Source organism: Oryctolagus cuniculus, chromosome 21 (assembly GCF_051225735.1).
Source record: "Oryctolagus cuniculus isolate XC-2025 breed Fujian yellow rabbit chromosome 21, ASM5122573v1, whole genome shotgun sequence".
In the NCBI taxonomy this organism is placed as follows: domain Eukaryota; kingdom Metazoa; phylum Chordata; class Mammalia; order Lagomorpha; family Leporidae; genus Oryctolagus; species Oryctolagus cuniculus.
This window is the reverse complement of record NC_142887.1, coordinates 42,055,437-42,080,731: the sequence shown is the minus strand read 5'-3', so window position 1 is coordinate 42,080,731 and position 25,295 is coordinate 42,055,437. Positions and strand designations below refer to the sequence as shown.

Sequence of the window (25,295 nt, the reverse complement as noted above, 5' to 3'; positions counted from 1 at the left end):
AAGGAGTTTCTATTAATGGCCCTAGGCTCAGCTGGAATGATTTCCTGAGAATTGAGCATCAAATTCAAGTTTCTTAGCTGTTACAGCATTGGTGGGTTTAAATGGCAGCCTACATGATTAGAACCACATTTCCAATGGTCAGTGGGTCCAGTATGTTTGTAAAAGAGATGCCAGGGACAGATTTATTAGGACAGATTTATGACTGGAGTTTACAAAAGCAGAACTTAGGACATCTTCCCTCCCTAGACAAGATTTCAGTGGGCAGCTGTTTCACACATTAATTGTGAGCATCCACTTTTAAAGGCTTGTGTTGGATGGGGTCCACTTCTCTTTCTTTGATGATGTATTTGGCTGCTTTTCATTTTCTGTCTTCAGCTATCTCTTCTCCTGTTAGCAAGGCTGTCAACTGTTTTGACCTGCCACTGATCCCTTTGCAAAGTGAGAAGGGAACCAAAATTAATGCAAGTCTACTGTGTTGTCAATAACTGGAGCTACTTTTTTAAAGATTTATTTATTCATTTGAAAGAGTTACACAGAGAGGAGAGAGAGAGAGAGAGAAAGAGAGAGAGGTCTTCCATCCGATGGTTCATTCCCCAATTGGCAGCAATAGCTGGAGGTATGCCAATTTGGAGCCAGTAGCCAGGAGCTCCTTCTGAGATGAAGCTGTTTTTTTAAATAATTATTTATTTATTTGAAAGGCAGAACTTTGTCCAGGTCTCATAGGTGGGTGCAGGAGATGAGGGGTTTGGGCCAACTTCTACTGTTTTCCCAGTCCACAGTAGAGAGCTGGATGGGAAGTGCAGCAGCCAGGATCCCAACCGGCACCCATATAGGATGCTGACAAGGCAGCAGTAGCTTTACCCACTATGCAACAGTGCTGCCCACTAACGGGAGCTCTTTTAATCTGAGTTTGCATAAAGAGGAGAATTACAGCATCATAAATACAGATAAGTAACAGTTTTTCTCTGCCCAGCACTTTATATTACCCAGTGCTCCACTGAGAATCTTACATTCCACACTGTGTAATTAAGAAGGCCAGTTACTTATCTTATTTTGGGTTCTGTGTTTAAACCCATGACACTTTTGACATGGGAGGATATTAGTTCTACAATTTCATAGAGACTGGTCTTTGGAAGCATCGATAGAAGTTATAACTGTGAGAGTGCTAAGAAAGAAGAGGGGAAGAAATAAGTGCCCCTTACCTCCCTCAGAGATGTCCACAAGTGCAGTAGACGATATGCCCTTATGGTTGACTTTCTGGGACAAACTGTGTTTGAGTGCTTCACATGTTCTGATAGAAAGGTGTTGCCACCAGGTTTTTAGTATATTTTGTTAGTTTTTAAAGATTTATTTATTTATTTGAAAATCAGAGTTACACAGAGAGAGAAGGAGAGGCAGAGAGAGAGAGAGAGAGAGAGAGAGAGGTCTTCCATCAGGTTCATTTCCCCAATGGCTTCATCATTGTGAACTTTGCTCAGTTCCTGACCTATACCTTTCCTTTAACCTAGTACTTTGCCATGTAGTAGCCCATGAAAACTGCAGACTGCATAAATTAATGAATACTTGGAGGGTTGTGATTTCTTAGAGGAACATCATGAGATAGGAGGAATAAAACAAAACAAAAGTATCCTCCGTATATAGAAGGTACACTGTTTTTGCAAGCCACAGCGAAGAGGAAGAAGCAGGAAAGTAGTGAGACTGGAAAGTTTGCGGCAAAGGTAATAGGCACTGGTCAAGAATTTAACAAGCCCATTAGGAAAACATTAAGGTTTCCTTACTTCCATGTAGACTCTGCCCTCTTATGGTGAACAGGGTCCTCTAAACCCACTTGTTGCACAAATGAAAACCCAAGCATTGTCTTCTCCCACAGATGGAGTCTGCTATTGGTTTTGATTTACATTTCCCTAATGGCTAGTGATATTGGGCATGTTCATCTATGTCTTGACCATTGAGATTTCTTCTTCTGAGAAACATCTGTTTTGATCTTTGCCCATTTCTTAGCTGTACATTTTGCTTCTTATTTGGAGATTTTCCCAGTTCTATATATGTATGTTCTGGCTATCAATCTTTTGTCATAATCAGAGTTTTCAATGTTTCCTGCCATTCTGTCCATTGTATGTTCACTCTGTTGATTACTTTGTTGTGAAGATGTATCTTAATATGATATGCTCAAATTTCTATATTTTATTTTTGTTACTTGTGCTTTTGGAATCTTACCCAAAACTGTTATCTATGCTTATGTTTTATAGTTTCTCATATGTTTACTTAGTTTCTGGTTTTATATTTAGACTTTTAATTCACCTTGAGTTGCTTTTACATAGTGTATGAGGTTTTGGGTATATTTTCAGGCTTCTACATATGGATAATCACTTTCCTTTAAACCATATGCTAAAGGGGTTCTTCTTTCTCCTGTTTGTTTTCTTTCCTTTGTTAAATAGGAGTTGCCTGTAGAAAAGTCGGTTTATTTCAGCTGCCTATACTTTTACATTGAACTATGAGTCTGTTTTCCAACAGTGCTAACACTGTTTCTATATTTTTAAGATTTATTTATTTATTGGAAAGGCCAGATGCTTCTTCCAAGTCTCTCATGTGGGTGCCAGCACCGTAGAACACGGTCCATCTTCCACCAATTTCCCAGGTGCATTAGTAGGGAGCTGGATTGGAAGTGGAGCACCTGGTCTCCTAGCAGCAACATATGGGATGCATGCACAGCAGGTCAAGGCTTTAATCCACTACACCACAGCACCAAACACTTCCTTATTTACTTCTGCTGTGATCTTTCATTATTCACTTTTTTCTACTGCCCTGCAACTTGACTCCTTCCTGTTTTTTTTCTGGGTCCTGGACGATGGTAGTAGGTGGCTTCTGGGATCTTTTTGTGTTAGTAGATACTTGGTAATCTAAAATCACAGTTTTTAGTTTCTATATTTCTCTGCTAATCACTAGGACCTTCTGGATGACAATAGAAAATGCTGGCAGAAATGAGGATATATTAATTTGCTAAGAAAATACCACAGAGAATATGATTTAAATCATGGAATTTTACTTCTCAGAGTTGTAGAGCTTGAAAATATCAGATCAAGGTGCTTAAATAGGCTCGATTTTTCCAGAAGCCTTTCTCCGATGTGACAGACACATCTACCATTTGATCTGCTTAAAAGCACTTTCTTCAGGTAGAGTCATGTTGCTGGTTAGCACTTCCGTGTTAGAGTTTTAGGGAGGCACATTTCAGTCCATAACAGCAAAAGGGGCCCTGTGGTCTACTTCAATGACAGCCATCTCTGCGGAGGACAGAAAGTTTGGAATCAGCGTTAGGATTTCTCACAGTATTACTGTCAGTGCTATCTCCATCAAATGTGCATTCATGTACACACAAATCTACCTGTACTCATAAACACATTCAACAGTGGAAATGCCTGATGCTTGTGTATGGGTAACATCAATATAATAATCCATAAGATGACCTATTAGCAGACATTAAAAAGAGAATTAGAAAGAATGACAACAAAATCTTCAGTTACCTATATTTATGTCTATATGTATGATATTCAGTATTTATAGTTGCTAAAAGATGAATACTGATGTGTGGGAATAAAAGCTAAACCTTACCTTGCAATATTGCAGCCTAGTCTACATGAAAGATGTCTTCCTAAAACCATTCCCTGGGCCCACTCTGTGGCATAGTAGATTAAGCATCCACCTGCAGCACCAGCATCCCACATGGGCACCAGTTTGAGTCCCTGCTCCTGCACTTCCAATCCAGCTCTTTACTAATGGCCTAGGAAAGCAGTGCAATATGCCCTGAGTTCTTGGGCCCCTGCACCCATGTGAGAGACCTGGAGGAAGCTGCTGACTCCTGGCTTCTGGCACCTGGCTTCAGATTGGCCCAGCTCCAGCCATTCTGGCCATTTAGGGGTGAACCAGTCGATAGAAGACCTCTCTTTCTCTTCCTCTCTATATCTGTAACTCTGCCTCACAATAAAGAAATACATTTTTTAAAAACCTTTCACATGTTAAATTTCTTAATTGTTTTAAAGATTTATTTATTTATGTACAAGTCGAGTTACAGACAGAGAGGAGAGACAGAGAGAAAGAGAGAGGTCTTCCATCTGGTGTTCACTCCCTAATTGATTGCAACTTCCAGAGCTGTGCTGATCTGAAGCCAGGAGCCAGGAGCTAGTTCCCGGTCTCCCAGATGGGTACAGGGGCCCAAAGACTTGGGCCATCTTCTACTACTTTGCCAGGCCATAGCAGAGAGCAGGATCAGAAGTGGAGCAGCTGAGTATTGAACCGGCCCCCATATGGGATGCTGGCGCTTCAGACCAGGGTGTTAACCTGCTCCACCACAGCACCGGTCCAACATTTTAAATTTCTGATACTCTAAAGTAGTACAGGACTGCATTACATCTAGGAAAGATGCATTTAAAAATTATAAATCTAGTGCATTTTAGCAGAAGTTTTAACAAATACTTCTGATTTTCTCAGCATTATATATAAATAAATGACATAATGAGTCATTGTCAGATTTTTAGCTTTTGACAGCCACTTATAATATTTCACAGCTTTTTGAAATGTATTGCTAGTGTGTTTTTCTCAACACATGCACTGGATTTTACCAGTTTAGTGCACATGGAGTTGCCTCTTATAGGATTTGCATTTTAATGGGTTTTCATGGCACATGTAATCAACATCTGCAAAGCCTCTAAAACACATAAATAATAACATGAATCAGGCTTTTTTCTTAAATATTAATTTATTTATTTGAAAGAGTTGCACAAATAGAGAAGAGGTAGAGAGAGAGAGACAGACAGACAGAGACAGAGAGGTCTTCCATCGGCTGGTTTACTCCCAGTTGGCTGCCATGACTGGTCTGTGTCAATCTGAAGCCAGGAGCTTCTTCAGGGTCTTTCACATGTGTGCAAGGCCCCAAGGACTTGGGCCACCTTCTAATGCTTTCCCAGGACATAGCAGAGAGCTGGTTCAGAAGTGGAGCAGCCGCGACTTGAACTGGCACCCATATGGCTTGCCAACACTGCAGGCAACAACTTTATCTGCTATGCCACAGCGCCAGCCCCACATTGCATCTTTTTAAGATGATATGGATTTAAGTTCATGAGAAATTATTAGCATAGTGGGAACTGATAGATATGCATGAAGCAGGATGGACTTGTTAGGAATGGTGATGTTAATTTTCTTATAAAATAAATAAATAAGAAATTAAATATGGTCAGACATAAATGAAGACTAAATTTTATTAGTGGTAATCCAGAAAACACTGATCTCAGGTCTTTTTCTTCCAGTGTTAAGTTTATATTTTTAAATGCATATTAAGTGAACAAATTTCATGTAATTTATATATACAGATTGAAGAGCAAACTGATAACATCCTATCCTATCTTCCCTTGTTCTCATATTTCCAACTCCCTCCTTCTTGTTTTATTTTCTTTTAATTTTGACAGCTGCATGCTTTGATTTTATTTTAGAATCACAAGCTTTAACCCTCTACAAAATAAAGAATTCAGCAAGTAGTAGCAGAAATATCAATGAGTATATGTTGTGTACTCTATCAAAGAGTACAGAAAAGTGCTATGAACAATACTCAAATCTCAAAATGTCAATTTAACTCATATGCTGCTTTTTGTTGTCTATATATTAATTACCACCAGTCAGAGAAAACATATGGTATTTGTCTTTTGGGGACTGGCTTCTTTCATGAAGCATACTTGTTTCCAGTTCATCCATTTAGTTACAGAAGATGGGATTTCATTCTCAATTATGGTTGAATAGTATTTTACACTGTATATATAGCTCATATTTTTGTTCCAGTCACCAGTTGATGGACATCTGGGTTGATTCCATGTTAGCTATTGTGAATTGAGCTGTAATAAACATGAGGGTACAGATAACTCATGCCTGTGCATATTCTATTTCATTTCATGCGGATAAATTCCCAGTAGTCAGATGGCAGGATCACATGGTATGTTTGTTTTCAGATTTCTGAGGAACTTTGATACTGCCTTCCATAATGGTTGCACTAGCTTCATTCCCACCAACAGTGGATTAGGGTACCTTTTTCTCTCCCTCTCCACCAGCCTTTATTGTTTGTTGACCTTTTCAAAAGAATTATTTATTTGAAAGATTGAGTTACAGAGATGGAGAGGCAGAGGCAGAGAGACAGAAGTATTTTATCTGCTTGTTTATGCTCCATATGGCCCAACAGGTAGTGCTGGTCCAATCGGAAGCCAGAGTCAGGAGCATCTCCCTGGTCACCCATGCGGGTGCAGGGACCCAGGCACTTGGGCCATCCTCCACTGCCCTCCCAGTCCAGTGCAGAAAGCTGGACTGGAATAGCAGCAACCGGGACCAGAACTGGCACCCATATGGGATGCCGTCTCCACGGGTGGAGGATCAACCCAGTGTGCTATGGCACTGGCCCCCATCAGGGATATTTTTCTATAGTACTCTCTCTCCACTGTATCTTTTTCTAGTTGAAGAATTAAGGTGATGCAGGATTAATAGAAGGAGTTTGAGAGGATTGTCTCTCTTTCAATTGTGTTGAATAGTTTGAGAAGCATTAGTTCTTTAAAAGTCCTGTAGAATTCAATAGTGAGGCTGTCTGATCCTGGACTTTTGCTTGTTGGGAGGGTCTTTATTACTCATCCAATCTCTGTCTTGGTTTTTGATTTGTTTAGCTTTTCTATGTGTCTTCATGACTCAATTTTGGTATATTGTGTATGTCCAGGAATCTGTTGATTTTTACTCTAGGATTTCCAATTTGTTAGCAGTCACAACAGATGCCCACATCCTATATTGCAGTGCTAATCTGAGTTTTGGGTACTACACTTCCAAATCAGCTTCATGTTAATATCCCTGGGAAGCAATGTATAATAGCTCAAATTCTTTCATTCCTGTCGTCAAATTGGAGAACTGTAACCTCAATGGGGACTTGAGAACCTGGTCTTGCACAGTGGTAGCCATATAGAAAGTGAACCAGCAGATGGGAGATCTCTCTGCTTCTCTTTCCTTCTCTCTTTGTCTCTGTGTGTCTCTGCCTTTTTTATCATATTAAAATATTTAATTACTTACTTGAAAGAGTTACAGAGAGAGGGAGAGACAGAAATCTTCCACCACCTAATTCATTTTTGAGATGACTTTAATAGCCAGAGTGTGGCCAGGTTGAAGCCAGGAGCTTTCCCTCCGATGTGCATGGCAGCAAGGAGCTTTTCCTGCAATGTGCGTGGCAGCATCCCAGGCACTTGGGCCATCTTTCCCTGCTTTTTCAGTCCATTGGTAAGGAGCTGGATCAGAAATGGAATAGCTGGTACTTAAACTGGTGCACATACAGGATGCCAATGTAACAGATAGCAGCTTTGTCCACTGCACCACAACCACCAGCTCCTCTATCTGCCTTTCCAATAAATAAATCTTTTGAAAAAGAACTGAAGGTAGTAAAAGTCATCATGACTGAGCAATGGCAAATTTATTGAAGTGATCTATTTTCTTAAAGATCCTTTTATGAATTTGAAAGGCAGCACTAGATGGAGAGAATGGGAGAGATTGATCTTCCTCCTGGTTTGTTCACTCCTCAAATGGCTGCAATGACTGCGGCTAGGCCAGACTGATATCAGGAGCCAGGGGCTTCTTCCAGGTCTCTCACAAGGGTGCAGGAGCCCCAATATTTGAGTCACCCTGTGCTGCTTTTCCAGACACATTAGCAGAGAACTGGATCCGTTTGGAGCATTAATGTCTATGATACTCTCCTTGCAGTTGAAGGATTTAGAATCCATTTTGATTATGGGTGGGCCAAGTACAATGTCTTCCAATTGTCCAAGGTTTGGATTAGATGGGTTCTGAGAAATTTTGTTAAAATAGTTATTAATCTTGTTTAGACAAGGTCATAGTCAAAGTGGAGGTTCTCTCCTCCCTTCAGAGAAAGGTACCTCCTTCTTTGATGACCTGTTCTGTCCACTGGGATCTCACTCGCAGAGATCTTTTGCCAGAGTGTCTTGGCTTTCCATGCCTGAAATACTCTCATGAGCTTTTCAGCCAGCTCCGAATGCCTTTAGGGCTGATTCTGAGGCCAGAGTGCTATTTAGGACATCTGCCATTCTATGAGTCTGCTGAGTATCTCACTTCCCATGTTGGATCACTCTCCCCTTTATTTACTCCATCGGTTAGCGTTAGCAGGTACTAGACTTGTCTATGTGCTCCCTTTGACTCCCAGTCCCTCCACCATGACCAACTGTGAACTGAAACTGATCACCTGGAACAGTGAGATGGCATTGGTACATGCCACCTCAATGGGATTGAATTGGAATCCCCTGGTATGCTTCCAACTCCACCACTTGGGGCAAGTCAGCCTGAGCATGTCCCAAATTATACATCTCTTCCCTCTCCCATTCCCACCACCATGTTCAACAGGGATCACATTTCAGTTAATTTTCAACACTTAAGAATAACTGTGCATCAATTACAGATCTAAACCAGTCATATTAAGTAGAACAGATAAAAAAAACTACTAAGAGGGATAATGTATTAAGTTGTTCATTAACAGTCAGGGCTATGCTGATCAAGCCACCGTTTCCCATAGTGTCCACCTCACTCCAACAGGTTTCCCTCTTGGTGTTCAGTCAGTCGTCACTGATCAGGGAGAACATATGGTATTTGTCCCTTTGGGACTGGCTTATTTCACTCAGCATGATGTGTTCCAGATTCCTCCATTTTGTTGCAAATGACTGGATTTCGTTGTTTCTTACTGCGGTATAGTATTCTAAAGAGTACATATCCCATAATTTCTTTATCCAGTCTATCGTTGATGGGCATTTAGGTTGGTTCCAGGTCTTAGCTATTGTGAATTGTGCTGCAATAAACATTAGGGTGCAGACCTCTTTTTTGTTTGCCAATTTAAATTCCTTTGGGTAAATTCCAAGGAGTGGGATGGCTGGGTCGAACCGTAGGTTATCTACGACCTTGTCTAAACAAGATAAGAGTCGGAGAACTCAGAGGGCTTCCATAGCCTTGGAAACTCATGACTGGAGCATAGGGAGATTACTGATGCCATAGACAGGAGTGTCAATTGGTAAAGTCAACAACAGGAGTCACTGTGCACTTACTCCTCATGTAGGATCTCTATCCTTAATGTGCTGTACATTGAGATTTAATGCTATAACGAGTACTCAAACAATATATTTCACTTTGTGTTTCTATGGGGGTGCAAACTGTTGAAATCCTTACTTAATGCATACTAAACTGATCCTCTGTTAAAAAAAAAAAAGAAATTATCAATTCCCAACTTGACTCTCACTGGGATTAAACATGACAATAGGTCTGCTCTGATTTCATCATCATTTTAAAAAAAAATCATCTATTATTTTTCACTTTATGTTTCTGTGTGGGAGCAAACTGTTGAAATCCATACTTGATGTATACTAAGCTGATCTTCTGTATATTAAGATAATCAAAAATGAATCTTGATGTGAATGGAAGGGGAGAGGGAGTGGGAAAGGGGAGGGTTGTGGGTGGGAGGGACGGTATGGGGGGGAAGCCATTGTAATCCATAAGTCGTACTTTGTAAATTTATATGCATTAAATAAAAATTAAAAAAATAGTTATTAATCATAACTCTCAGTTTAAGCTTTTCTTACCAAATTTTCATGTTTGCTGATGTTTATATCTATGGGAAAATTGGGTCTCTGGATTGCAACCAATGAAAGCATCCAGACTAACAGTAATAAGGTCAACAGTCAGCAGAATGATGTCCAGCTGAACTGAAATAGCTTTTCTTATTTGGTAGAGGGGTTACCTCCTACATTATGCTGACATACTGACATAGACAGTAGATATTGGAGCCTGTCCCTTCTGCCAAATGGAGAATACCATATTTTGGTCCATCATATATATATTTATATATTATAATATATATTATATATTATACTATATATTTCTATACATAATATAGAATTGCATATAATTATTATAAATATATAATTGTATATAATTATTATATATGAATTTGTTATTTATATATAAATAATTATTTCTGATCCAGCTCCTTACCAATGGATTGAAAAAGCAGTGAAAGATGCTCCAAGTACCTGGGTTCCTGGGACACACATCAGAGGAAAAGCTCCTGGTTTCAACCTGGCCACACTCTGGCTATTGAAGTCATCTCAATAATATATATATATATATATATATATATATAAAATACATATAATAAATTATATAATATTATCTGTTTATAATTATATATTATATAATATATTGTATGATAAATTATAATATATTTTATATATGAATATATTTATATACATAAATATATAAATAAATGTAAATATATATATAAGGAATTTATTTATGTAGTTGACAGGTTTACTTACAGAGAGTGAGAAGAAGAGACACAGAAAGGTCTTCCATATGCTCATTTACTCCCCTAATGACTGCAATGTCTGCAGCTGGGCCAATCTGAGCTAGGAGCTTCCAGGTCTCCCATATTTTGGCAGGGACCAAAGCACTTGGAACAGCTTCTACTGCTTTCCCAGGCTATTGCAGAGAGCTGGCTGGGAAAAGGAGAAATGGGGACTAGAACTGGTGCTCATATGGGGTGCCAGCATTGCAGGTAAAGGATTACACCACTGCACCACAGTGCTGGCCCCAGTCTATCCTTTATTAAGGAGATCTCAGTAATCATGTTCAGGTATTGCTGTCCTATATTCATGGCCAAAGTCCTAGCAGGCAACATGGTTTGGAGAATCATAAGCACAAGGTGTGTAGGAGACTTCATTTCTCATACAGCACAGTTAATAACAAGGTTCCAAGAGGGGAAATTACTTGCATCATAGTCTTTGAGAACTAATGGACATCACAGGTGATCTAAAGAATTTAGAAGGTTTGTGAGCCCCTAGAGTGAAAAAGTCACTGGGAGCACAAGGACAGTGCCTAGAGTTTATTTTGATGGATTTTAGCCCCTTTCATTGGAGGGAGGCCCGAAGAAGCTGGACTGATTAGTAAACCTCAGAAGTGTCTTTTCAAGGTGAAGGCAAACTGAGACTGAGGGGTTTTTGGAAAAACGTTGAACAAAAGACATTTCCCACACGTGGTTAAGACACATCATTTATCTACTGATTTTCATCAGATCTGTTAACATTAGGTATAAGGTACAGTGGACATGGTGGATGGCATATAGCAATATGATTTTAGTAATATATCATGAGGTGCTTTTTTTAAATGGATTTAGCAGGTAAAATTGGGCTACCTAATGGGATGTAGCTGGAATAATCACCTTTTTGTTAAATAAATCTGAGGTAATAAATGTTAGTGTATGAAGACATTGAGTTTTCTTTTATTGGGCCTTCTTGGTTATTTTAATCTGGGATCTGCGAATTCTCATTTTCTTTATTTTATTCCTCATCATGTCGGACCAACTCTGCTGCTTTGGGGATTTTTTTAGTACATCTGACATTTGGAAATTTAGACAATAGTATAGTTAAAATGAGATGTACCAAGTAAAGTATTTATTTTTATTCTGATACATATTTTGGAATTCTTCTAAAATTCCTATTGAGTATCCTTGTTAAATTTAGTTGCATCCCAGGTTAAGACTTATTGGAGGCAGGCTCCATGGCTCAATAAGCTAATCCTCCACCTGCGGTGCAGGCACACCAAGTTCTAGTCCTGCTGGGAGAGCCAGATTCTGTCCCAGTTGCTCCACTTCCAGTCCAGCTCTCTGCTATGGCCCAGGAGTGCAATGGAGGATGGCCAAAGTGCTTGGGCCCCGTACCTGCATGGGAGACCAGGAGGAAGCACTTGGCTCCTGGCTTTGGATCAGCGCCATGTGCCAGCCGCAGCACACTGGCGGCAGCGGTCACTAGGGGGTAAACCAACAGAAAAAGGAAGACCTTTCTCTCTGTCTCTCTCACTGTCCACTCTGCCTGTCAAAATAAAAAATAATTTTTATAAAAAGACTTATTGGAGCCACTTTAGTGATTATACCCATGAAACTTTGTTAATAAATGCAAATAGAACCTGGGAAAATTGATGTATATCTTATGCTGTAGAGACTTAAGATTGAACATCTTTTTTTAATCTTTTTTAATTATATAATTTAAAAACAAATTTTAGATTTTTTTTTTTACTTTACTAAGTCACAGCTCTGGCCCCATTAATATGACTTAACAATGTTTTTTCCTCTCAGAATTATCTCTATTGTTTCAGTTAACTGCATGCCTTTTCTTTACATTCAGATTCCCTCAGCTGTCAAAGCTTATTCATCTTAATTCTGTTGTTCCTATTTCCCTCCCTTTTATTCTGTCCCTAGGCTAATTGAGATCATGATTCTCCATTCCTTCTGTGTGGTGTCACAGTAGGCTTGAAGTGTTCTTTTTCTCTTCTGATTTCTAAAGAAAGAAATTATGTATTCCCCCAGTTTAGATATTTTAATAATGCACTCTAAAACAAAGGTTAAATGTTCTTAATTTGACAAGAATTTTCGGGGCCAGTGGTGTGGCATAGTGGGTAGAGCCACCACTTGCAGTGCTGGCAGCTCATATGGATCCAGATCTCTGCTATAGCCTGGGAAAGCAGTAGAAGATGGCCCAAGTCCTGGGCCCCTGCACCCATGTGGGAGACCTGGAAGAAGCTCCTTGCTCCTGGCTTTGGATTGGCACAACTCTGGCCATTGCAGCCAACTGGGGAGAGAACCAGTGGATGGAAGACCCCTCTCTCTTCTCTGCCTCTCTCTGTGCAACTCTGACTTTAAAATAAATAAATAAATCTTTAAAAAAAGATTTTTTTCTAATTTTAGATTTGTTCTACTTCATTGCCACTTCAGGGTGTGTGTAAGGAGTGCATATCCAGTTTTTCTATTTTGGAATTTGGGGATTTTGTATTAGCTCTGCTGTGTATTCATTTTTCTTGAGCATTGGTGATATCTTCTCCTTAGTTGTATTAAGAGAGAGAGCAATAGCCCTCATGTCTTTTTAGGTAAGTAAGACATATTAAAAACAGAGCATTCAGTATACATTCATAGTATTTTGACTTGTTCAATTGATTTTCCTGACCTCCCTTGGATATTCTTGGTCTTTGCTGTACAACTTTCTATACTCATTAATTCTTTGATATTCCCAAATCCAGAAAATGAATGACTCAACAGCTGTGTTCCTGTATTTGCTGGGACTCAGGGTAAGAAGCAAAGTGGAGGTGTTCAGGAATCTAAAGTTACATGCTACATAGCAAAGCACATCATTTCCTATACAAAGTGACTGGGAAATCCAGAATCTTTTGCACACATATTGGATCCTGAACTATTACTGGACTATTCAGTAAGATTTTAATGTATTTATTTTCTGTGTGTGTGTTTGTATTTCTAAATAAACTCTGCTGGGCTACTTAACATTAACATGTATTGCAGAATTCTTTCATCAGTTTTTACTTTTAAAAAGTTTCTCTTTCAGTTTTATGGGAGAGGGTAGAAGTTTCCTGCTATGTAACTGAAAGTTCATTCATTCATTAAAGTTAAAAATATTTGTTGCAAATTGGTAGAATACTATTAATTCTCATGTGATTTACATGAAACTAAATACATTCTCTATTTTGTTTTGCTTAAAATTTCTGCATGTGTGGACTTCTTTTTTCCTTCTTGCCCCAAATCCCTTTGTGTATTGGGATGGCAAATGGGTTTTACACTGGAGAAAACATGTTATTTTGGCAAAGAAGTACTTAGCCTTCCTGCTTCAAGTATTCAAATATTGCATTGGAAATCAGTATATTTGTTTACTGTACAAATGTCCTTCATACAATTTTGTAATCTTCTGGGATGGGAGAGGAAGCAGGAAATAGGAGGATTATGGGTGGGAGGGATGTTTTGGGGGAGGGGAAGCCACTGTAATCCAAAAGCTGTACTTTGGAAATTTATATTTATTAAAAAAATTAAACAATTTTGTAATCTTCATCTTCCTTTTTATTTCATCCTTTTTAAAAAAAGATTCATTTATTTTACTTGAAAATCAGAGTTACACAGAGAAGGAGAGAGAGAGAGAGAGAGAGCAGTCTTCCAACCGCTGGTTCACTCCCCATTTGGCCACAATGGCTGGAGCTCTGCCAATCCAAAGCCAGGAGCCAGCAGCTTCTTTTGGGTCTCCTATGCAGGTGCAGGAGCCCAAGGGCCTGGGCCATCCTCTACTGCTGGATAGTAAGTCTTACTTGCCTAAAAAGATGGATAGTAATTTGAGTAGCCAGGACTTGAACTGGCACCCAATTGGAATGTCAGCACTGCAAGCCACAGCTCTACTTGCTACTCCACAGCATCGGCCCCCTAAATTCTTATGAGTATTGCTACACGATTGGAATTTATAATTGATAATGCTGAACAATTGAAACTGTCTTATTTACAATTGTAGGACTGGATATGGCAGTTCTACTTGAAGTAAAGTATGTAGCCTGCTTATTGTATGATTTTCGGAAAAGCATGTATTTATATATAACAGCAGATCTGTTAATCATTTAAAAGTGAATTGTCATGATTACCCAGATGTAAAGAATGCAATATGTGCTAATGAGTTAGCAGTCACAGACATTTAGAATTAGAGGGATTTTAGAACTTTTTCAATACTGCAGATTTTATGAAAAACTAATAATTTTTTTTATTTGACAGGTAGAGTTATATACAGTGAGAAATCAGAAAGGTCTTCCTTCCATTGGTTCAGTCCCCAGATGGCTGCCACAGTTGGAGCTGTGCCCATCCAAAGCCAGGAGTCAGGTGCTTTCTCCTGGTCTCCCATCCGGGTGCAGGGCCCAAGCACTTGGGCCATCCTCTACTGCCTTCCCGGGCCATAGCAGAAAGCTGGACTGAAAGAGGAGCAACCAGGACTAGAACACTTTGCCCATAAGGGATACCAGCACCACAGGTGGAGAATTAACCAAGTGAGCCACGGCGCTGGCCCCCGATAAATTTACTCTTAACAAAATATCAAAATATCTTATTTAGTATAAAGTTAGTAGTGAAAAGAGACTACCTTGTTGAACACAGAAATTTGAGATTATATTTCTTGGTATTAATTTGCATCTTAAGGCTTATTGCCTAGTTTATTTCAATATTTCAATCTAATATTCCTAATAATATCTTGTACTTAGTGGTTCACTGTGTGCCAGACAATATTCTTTTGATTTTTTAAAAGATTTATTTATTTATTTATTTGGAAGTCAGAGTCACACAGATAGTGAACAAGAGGAAGAGAGAGAGAGAGAGAGGTCCTCCATCTGCTGGTTCACTCCCCAGATGGCCTAAAAGGTCAGAGATATGCCAATCTGAAACCAGGAGCCAGGACCTCTTCAGGGTCTCCCATGCAGATTCAGGGGCCCAAGGACTTGGGCCAACTTCCTACTGCTCTCCCAGGCTATAGCAGACAGCTGAATGGAAAGTGGAGCAGCCTGGACTTGAACCGGCCTCCATATGGGATGCCCCCACTGCATGCAGTGGCTTTACTAGCTACACCACAGCACTGGCCTCAAGACAATGCTCTAAAATGATGCATTAATTATTCCCAAATATTGAAAAGTGGCATGGTACACATTTGAATGTGTTGTTTTGTACTAGTTGTAGAAACAGTTTAAAATATATTTAGATTTAAAAATGTAAGCTTTGATCTAAAGGTTTACTTTCCCTTAAGGTGCCTGTTTGGAAACTGAGAGATCATTGAAGTCTCAAGATAGAGTACAACTGATCTTATCCAAGCCTCCTTTATCACATGAGGATGCTAAATGCCAAGCCCAGAGAAGTAAAGTGAATTGTTCAAGGTCACATAGGTAAGTTGTGGCAGGGATAATTCTGTATTAGCATTAGGTATCCTGATACATAGGCCACTGTTCTGTCAATTTTGTACTCCTTCTGGAGTTAAAGATTCTAAGTTGTGGAAAATTGAATTTGGAAATTTAGTGGTTGCTATGTTGTTATGGTGAGAAATTTCTGTGTATAGCTATGAGTTGCTTAAATTTTATTCAATATATTTTTCTAGTATGTTTGCTATTTATTTGAAATGTATAACAAGTAGCTTCATCTATTTGCCAAAAGAATTTTTAAAGATTTATTTATATTATTTGAAAGTCAGAATTACACAGAGAGAGAAGGACAGGCAGAGAGAGTGGTCTTCCATTCACTGGTTCACTCCACAGTTGGCCTCCATGGCTGGAGCTGTGCTGACTGGAAGGCAGGAGCCAGGAGCCTCTTCCTGGTCTCCTATGCAGGTGCAGGGGCCCAAGGACTTGCACCATTTTATAGTGTTTCCCAGGCCATAGCAGAGAGCTGGATAGGAAGTGGAGCAGCCAGGTCTTGAACTGATGCCCCTATGGAATACCAGCACTGCAGGTGGCAGCCTCACCCACTATGCCACAGTGCCAGCCCTTGCCAAAAGAATTTATAGAAGCTATTCCATATATACACTTAACAATTATTTAGTTACTTGACATGAACTATCCCTGCATATTTGAAAATTTTGAATGGTATCACTTGGGTTTTAAGAATGTTATATTTTAGGTCTCTTAATATTTTTAGTGATGATGTTTTAAAGGCCCTTTCTGTTTTATGAAAAATGATAAGGATTTTGTTTTACAATGGCCATAGTATTACTACTTAAAGCAATAGATTAAATAAAACTTTTAAACAAAGTCATTTAATACTGAATTCTAACACACTGGTATATTTTAAAGTGAGAAGCCGGATTTCTTTCAGATATTCTAAAGAAGAATGATAATCAAAATTGAAGACATCTACAGTTTTTAATCACTTGTTTTAAATATTGGTCATAATGGTCCAATTTTGAGTTTAATTTTAATTAGCTTTTAAATGATTCAATATGTTTTATAGAAAAAATTCGGAGAACATAATTATATACTCAACCTCCCTCCCTTCTTTTTCCTTCTTTGTCATTTTTTTTAGCTTATGAAATGACATTTTCAGTTTACATTACATTAAAAAGGGTTCTTGAATCAAGGGACAAGTTTAACAGGCAAAAAGCAAAAAGATCGTAATTTAGAGGGAATATAGACAATGGCTCTAAACAATATTTGAATATCACATCTAAACAATATTTGAATAAATTGATAAATATTTTAATTTCTCCTACTAAAATGCTCAAAGTCTTTAATTATTTATCAAATATTAGTGCAAAATTATGGATTTAAATGATCCCAAAAAGTGATGAATTTTTGTGTAATAAAGTCCAATTTTTGTCAAGGCTTTTTGACAGTCTCACAGAAAACTTATGTTTGTGAATGGGAAGAATAATACCAAAATATCCATACTACCAAAAGCAATTTGCAAATTCAATGTAATCCCAATCAACATACCAACGATGTTCTCAGAGCTAGAAAAAATGATGCTAAAATTCACATAGAAACATGAGAGATGCTTAACATCTAAAGCAATATTATAAAGCAAAAAAAAGCTGGAGACATCACACCATATTTTAAGACATATTACAGGGGTCAGCACTATGACAAAGCAGGTAAAGTCACCGTCTGCAGTGCCGGCATCTCATATGGGTGCCAGTATGTTTCCCAGCTGCTCCACTTCTTATACCCCTCTCTGGTATAGCCTGAGAAAAAAGTAGAAAATGGCCAAAGTCTTTGGGCCCCTGCACCTGCATAGAGACCTGGAAGAAGCTCCTGACACTTGGATTCAGATCAACAGAGCTCCGGCCATTGTGACCATTTGGGGAGTAAACCAGTGGATGGAAGACCTCTCTCTCTCTCTGCCTCTACCTCTCTGTAACTCTGCCTTTCAAATAAATATACTGCAAAAAAAAAAAAAAAGAAGAAGTGTTAGCACTGATATAATAACAGACACATAGTTCAATGGAAAAGACTTGGTAGCATAGAAATAAACCCAAATTTCTACCAGCAACTCATATTTAACAAAGGAACTAAAATTAACTGGAGAAAGAAGAATCTCTTTCACAAGTGGTGCAGAGGAACTTGATTATCCATATGTAGAAGCCTGAAAAGAGACTCCAACATCTCTTACACTATGTGAAAGTGAACTCACAGTGAATTAAAATGTAATCATAAGACCCAAACCCAAGTAAACATAGGGAAACTCTAAATATTGTCAACACACAATAGCTTTTGGGTAAGATTCCAATAGCAATAGTCACAAAAATAAAAACAGAGACATTTGAGTATATCCAACTAAGATACTTCTTCACAACAAAGTAAACATCAGAGTGTAGATACAATGAACAGATGGCAGGAAAAATTAAAACTCTGAATGTTTACAGATTTCCAGAACATTTACCTGAATTGGAAAAACTCCAAAAAATACAGTGAAGAAACAGGCAAGGATCTGAATAGACATTTCTCAGAAGAAATGTACATGGTCAAAACATGTGAATATGCCCGATGTCACTAGCCATTATGTAAATATAAATCAGAACACCATATCAGTCTCCAACACCTGTGGGAGAATACAACACTCAGGTGTTTGTGTGTGCAGCAAGTGGGTTTAGAGGACCCTGTTCACCTCTGGAGAGCAGAGCCTACAGGGAGGTAAAGAAACCTTACTGCGCAGGGGCATGCTAATCTTCTCTGTATCATTCCAATTTTAGTATATGTGCTGCCGAAGCGAGCACATGAGCTGCCGAAGCGAGAAAGAGATGAAAAAAATTTATCTCAGCTAGCCACTAATATTCAAGAAACAAGGTCTTCAGGAAAGCCAACTCAACTGACATTTTCATGTCATTGTTAAATAAAGGAAAAATTATCTAGGTTCAGCAATACGTAGTTTATAAGAGAAAGACTACAGAGTAATTTCCTTGGCATAGAAATAACTTTGTTTTTTTTTTTTTTTTTTTTTTTTTTTTTTTTTTTTTTTTTTTATCCATGAGGGCTTGCTATCACCACCACACACCCACATCCCATATACAAATGCCTGGCTTGAGTGGTAGCTTCTCTGCTTTGAGGCAAGTTTCTGCTAGTGTGCACCCTGGGAGGAGACGGAGGATGGCAGAAGTGCTTGGGTCCCTGCACCCAAATGGGACATCCAGAATGAATTCCCAGTTCCTGGTTTTGGCTTGGTCAAGCTTTGGCTATTGCAAGTGTCTGGGGAGTGAAGCAGTGGTTCCCTCTTCCTGTCACTCTGCCTTTCAAATCAATAACTGTTGTTGGTAATGACTAATAATGATATTCACTGATTGTCAAATTTTGAATCTATTAATTATAGACAATTTCTCTTTGTATTTTTAAACTTTCATAATGTTCTGTAGCCAATTTCATCACTAGAAATAAAAACTTTTCCTCAAAAAAAAAAAAAAGAAACCTTACTGCTTTCCTAATGTGCTTATTAAGTTCTTGACCAGCGCCTGTTAGTCTTGCCACAAACTTTCTAGTCTTACTACTTTCCTTCTTCTTCTTCTTCTTCTCTGTGACTTGTAAAATAGTATACATTCTATATACTGTGGATACTTTTGATTTATTTTATTCCTTCGGTCTCCTATGAAGTTCCTCCACAAAAGCACAGCCCTCAAAATATTCATTCATTTATGCAGTCTGCAGATTTCATGAGCTACTAAATTCCAAGTAGTATGTTAAAGGCAAGATCTGGGCCTAAGAGAAAAGTGGTCTAAATTCTGTGCCTAGAAGAGGATTTGGGACATAGTAGAACTTCAGTGAAGTGCTATGTGAATGACATGCACTCATTAAATGAGTAATCTAAAGCATACACTTCATTTAAGCAACACAGCAGCCCTACTCACCTCAGGTAGAGCAATTGAGAGGAATAATGTGAACAAAAATAAGACATCAATAAGTTGAATAATAACAGAGAAAAAACAAAATGAGATAGATGCCAACATTACTGAGCTATTTTTGAGGAATTAAATTGATAGAGGGGCTGGCATTGTGGCCAAGTGGGGAAAGCTGCAATCTGTGAGGCCAGCATAACATCTGAGTTCCACTTTGAGTTTAGGAATCTCCACTTCCAATTTAGCTCACTGCTAAACACCTGGGAAACCAGCAGAAGATGGACGAAGGACTCAGGTCCTTGCCACTCATGTGGGAGACTTGGATGAAGCTCCTGACTCCAGCATGCCCCAGGCTCAACTGTTGAAACTCTCTGGGGTGTGAGCCAGCAGATGAAAGCTATCTATGTCTTTCCCTCTCTCTCTAAATCCACCTTTCAAATAATAAAGATTTAATAAACAAATTAACTGATTTCAAAATACACAAAAACATGAACAATACTATATCATTTTTATGCCAAACTGATAAAAAATAACAAATGCTAGAGAGCACATGGGAAAAGAAAACCACCATATATGGTAGGTGAAAACACAAGTTAGTACAGATGTTATGCAGAACAGTATGGTCATTCCTTAAAAAGGATAAAAATTGGGGCTGGCGCTGTTGTGCAGTGAGTTAAAGCCCTGGCCTGAAGGGCCAGCATCCCATTTGGGTGCCAGTTCTAGTTCCAGCTGCTCTTCTTCCAATACAGCTCTCTGCTATCTCCTGGGATAGCAGTAGAAGATGGCCCAAGTCCTTGGGCCCATGCACCCATGAGGGAGACCCAGAGGAAGCTCCTGTCTCCAGGTTTCAGAATGGCATAACTCTGGCCTTTGTAGTCATCTGTAGAGCGAACCAGCTAATGGAGGACCTCTCTGTGTCTCTACCTCTATTGTAACTCTTTCAAATAAATAACAAAAATTAAACTAAGATAAAAATTGACCTACCATGTGAGAGTTATCTTGCTCTTGGCTATATAGAATAAGGAAATTTTATTAGAAGGAAAGGAGGAGAGCATATCAAAGATACAGCAATTTTCCCATAACACAGCCACTATAACACAGTTCACTGCAGCCAGGATGTGAAACCAATCTAGCTGTCCATCAATGAAAAACAATGGACAGGGCAACCTCTTTTAGATAAAAAAAAAAGAACAAAATATTATTAAATTAATTGAAATAAGCCAGAAGCAGGAACACAAATGTCACCTGGTCCTTGTCGCATGTGGAAGTGAAAGAAAATAATGGATCTGAACACAGAACTGTGATTACTAGAGGCTGAGAAGGGAAGCAGCTAGGGATAGAGGGGGATTGGATAATAGGTATCAAAAATCAAAGAGGCAGAAAGAACTTCTGGTGTTCCATAATATAATGAGATGACTACATTCAACCATATTAGGTTCTGTGTAAAGAACTGAAGGAGAGGAGCTGGTAGTCTCAAATCATGGAGAAGAATTAGAAACTGTAGTTGCTTGGGGGCCAGCATTGTGGCACAGTGGGCTAACACCCTGGCCTGAAGCACCAGCATCCCATGTGGGTACCAGTTCTAGTCCTGGCTGCTCCTCTTCTGATCCAACTCTCTGCTATGGCCTGGGAAAGCAGTAGAAGATGGCCCAAGTCCTTGGGTCCCTGCACCCAAGTGGGAGATCTGGAAGAAGCTCCTGGTTCCTGGAATCAGATTGGCAGAGCTCCGGCCATTGTGGCCATCTGGGGAGTGAACCGGCAGAGGAAGACCTCTCTCTCTCTCTGCTGCTACTTCTCTCTGTAACTCTGTCTTTCAAATAAATAACTCTTTAAAAACTTAATAAAACTGTAGTTGCTTAGCTTGATCACTTTTTACTGCATAAATGTGTGCAAATATTGCACTACACCCTGTAATAATGCATGACTAGGACACATTAATCACAAATTATTTCAATGAAATTTTAAAAATTAGAAGCATTTCTTTATATTAACAATGAACTATTTGAAAATGAAATTAGAGAAACATTTCCATGCATAGCAGCATAAGAACCAGGAACCAATGTCTTCAATGTTATCAGTGATGAATCAGATTCACAGCCCCCAGCACTCAGTTTTTGCCATATACTTTACCATGGCAATTGTGGGCATATAGTAGTAAATCAATGGACAGGAATCCTTTGTCTCTAAATCTGCTAAATAAATAAACAAGGAATTCATCAAAGAAAAAGAGATATCAATTTGGATGCCAGGCACAAAAACACATGCACTTGAGCTATCCTCCAGTTTGTGATGCCAACAAATCTTTCAGACATGTTACATTTTCAGAGACTTTTCTGTAATCTTGCTAAGCTTTCTGGAAATCTGCCTTATAGCAAAGGGTTTCCCAATTCCATTACACTCATGATATTTCTTTTGTGTGATATATTAGTTTACCATCTAGAGATAATTTATGGTACAAAACTTTTCTATGCATGCATGTTTTCTCATTTGTGAGTCTATTCATGGGAATTGAAGACTGATTTATAACAGAAATACATTTTCCAAATTCATTGCATAGACTTTTGTTCCTTATGAATTCTCTGAAGTCTGTTGATGTCTAATTTCTGGCTAAAGGTTTTATTGTATTTACAGCATGCAAAGACTATCACCTTTTGTGAATTCTGTGTCTATACAAGCCTGAAATAAAGAAAATGTTTTTGCACAATCAGTATACGCCTAAGAAACCACCTGTGTCAATTCTCTGATGTACCATTGACTTCTGACTCTAATAATATTTATAAGCTTTCTCCTTTACATGAGTCTCTGTTGGATAGGATGTGATTTCCAGCAAAAGGTTTTGTCACAATACTTACATGAATTTTGGAGAAAAGCTCTTCCACATTCATTATATTGTTAAGGTCTCTCCCTTGTTCAAATTCCATGATGGATTATGAGGCATTACCTATGTGAAATGACTTTCTCACATTTATTTCATTCATTAGATATATATGTTGTGCATTCTGATATAAGGAGAGATTTGGGCAGAGCTTTCCAACACTCATTACACCCATAAGGTTTCTCTCCCACGTGAATTCCCTGTTGTCTTATGAGGTATGGCTTCTAATTAAAGGGATTTTACTTTCAAAGGAGTTTTTCCCTATATGAATTTGATGATGTACAATGAGGGCTGAATTATGGTAAAAGGCTCTGAGTCATTACATTCATAAAATTGCTCCCCATGAGAATTCTTTTATGTTTGATGAGGTCTGATTTGCACCACAAAGGCTATTCACATGTATTATATTCATGCATTTCTCCCCTTGGTGAATTCTCTAATATTTCATGAGATATAACTTGCACAAAAAGGTCAAGTAGAAAATTCCCTGTGTGGATACTCTGATATCTTATGAGTTATGAAGTACAGCAAAGAGGCTTTCCACCATCCTTCCATCCATAAAACCTACCTAAATTGAGCAACAAAGATATAGAAAACCTAAACACACACATAACCAGATGGAAATGATACCAGTAATAAAGACCATCACTACCAAGAAAACCCCAAAACTGGAAGGCTTCACTGCTGAATTCTAACAGACATTTAAAGCACTAACTGCAATTCTTCTCAAGTTATTCAAAACAATTGAGAGAGAGGCGATTCTCCCAAATTCTTTCTATGAAGCCAACATCACCTTCATTCCTAAACTTGAAAAAAGTGCAACAAAGAAAGTAATTATAGACCAATTTCCCTGATGAACATACATGCAAAGATCTGCAACAGAATTCTGGCCAATTGAATCCAACAATGCATCAGAAAGATCATCCACCCAGACCAAGTGGGATTTATCCTTGGTATGCAAGGATGGGACCAAAGGCTTTTCCACAGTCATTTCATTTATAAGCTTTCTCCATGGTGTGAAGGCTCTGATACTTTCTGAGGTTTGACTTCTCAGCAAAGGTTTTTCCACAGTCATTGCAATCATAAGGTTTCCCCCAGTACAAATTGTCTGATGCTTTGTGAGCTTTGATTTCTCAGCAAAGGCTTTTCCACAATGATTGCATTCATAAGGTTTCTCCCCTCTGTGAATTCTCTGATGATTTATGAGGTTTGCCTTCTGGCCAAAGGATTTTCCATAGTAATTGCATTCATAAGGTTTCTCACCTGTGTGAATTCTCTGATGATTTATGAGGTTTGCCTTCTGGCCAAAGGATTTTCCACAGTCATTACATTCAAAAGGTTTCTCACCTGTGTGAATTCTCTGATGATTTATGAGGTGTTTCTTCTGGCCAAAGAACTTCCCACAGTCATTAGATTTGTAAGATTTCAACCCTGTGTGAATTCTCTGATGTCTAATGAGATCTGACTTCTGGTGAGTGGTTTCCACACAATCATTACACACATGAGGGTTTTCCACAATATGAGTGCTGTGATGGAGGGTATTTAATAATGAATGAATTCCCACAAGGTTTACATGCATAGGATTTCTTCCCTATATTTGGTCTATGATTCAGTCTAACATGTGATTGGTAAATGACAGGTTCCACAGTCCCAATATACTTATAAATGTTCTCTCTTTTCAGGTGAATACAATCAGAATTCCACAGTCAGTCAGCTGGGAGGGGTGGATGAATCCGGAAACAGCTGGTTTCCTTGTACTAAAACAAGCGCCATATCACGAAGGACTCTTGCATTTCTTTTTCTTTTTTGCATTTTTCACATTTTCTTATTTATCATGGTTTGTAATAAATTTTCTGATGTGGGTTGTGGTTTTGAGGCTGGCTTAAGGAGTTCAGGGAACCAGAGGAATGGTCTTTTTCAATTTGGGCACAGCTGTTGTTTCTCTCCAATTCTGGCTTTCTGTAATTGCTTTGGGTGCCTCAGGCAATTTTTCATTTTGAGCGACTTTTTCCTAAATGCTTTGTTGGTCTGAGTTGGTTTTGCCTTTTTCCTTTTCAAATTGTGTATTCTGATGCAATACAAACAAGGGTTTAGAACGAGGATCCATCAGGAAATTGAAAAACAGAACATATTGGGTTTTCATGATAAGAAATCATAGGCAACATGACCAAGATGAGTTTTTGGGTTTTGGAAAATGACATAGAACCCTTCCACTGAGGGGCAGATATTAATTTCCTCCAAATCGAGAGTGAGTGCGATTTTCAGGTGAATTCAATCAGAATTCCACAGCCAGTCAGCTAGGAGGGGTGGATGAATCCGGGAACAGCTGGTTTCCTTGCAACTAAATCAAGCCCAATATCACAAAGGACTCTTGCATTTCTTTGGCTTCTTTCTCTTTTTTCTTTTTATCATGGTTTGTAATGAATTTTCTGATGTGAGCTTTGGTTTTGAGGCTGCAATATAGAGTTCAGTGCACAGGAGGAATGGTCTTTTTCAAACAGGGCATAGCTGTTGGCCTGCTTCAATTCTGGCTTGCTGTCATTGTTTTGGGTGCCTCAGCCGATTTGTGGTTTCTTGTGTGGCAATTTCCTAAATGTTTTCTGGGTCTGAGTTGGCTTTGCCTTCTTCATTCCCAAATTCTGTATTCTGACGCAACACAAACAAGAGTTTGGACAGAGTAGCCATTATGA

General features: G+C 38.7%; 1 pseudogene; it reads right to left on the bottom strand.

Annotated features, from left to right (window-relative positions):
- Nucleotides 1–18,552: 18,552 nt before the first annotated feature.
- On the bottom strand, nucleotides 18,553–18,620 carry LOC149119959 (U6 spliceosomal RNA; annotated as a pseudogene).
- Between the last annotated feature and the right edge of the window lie 6,675 nt (nucleotides 18,621–25,295).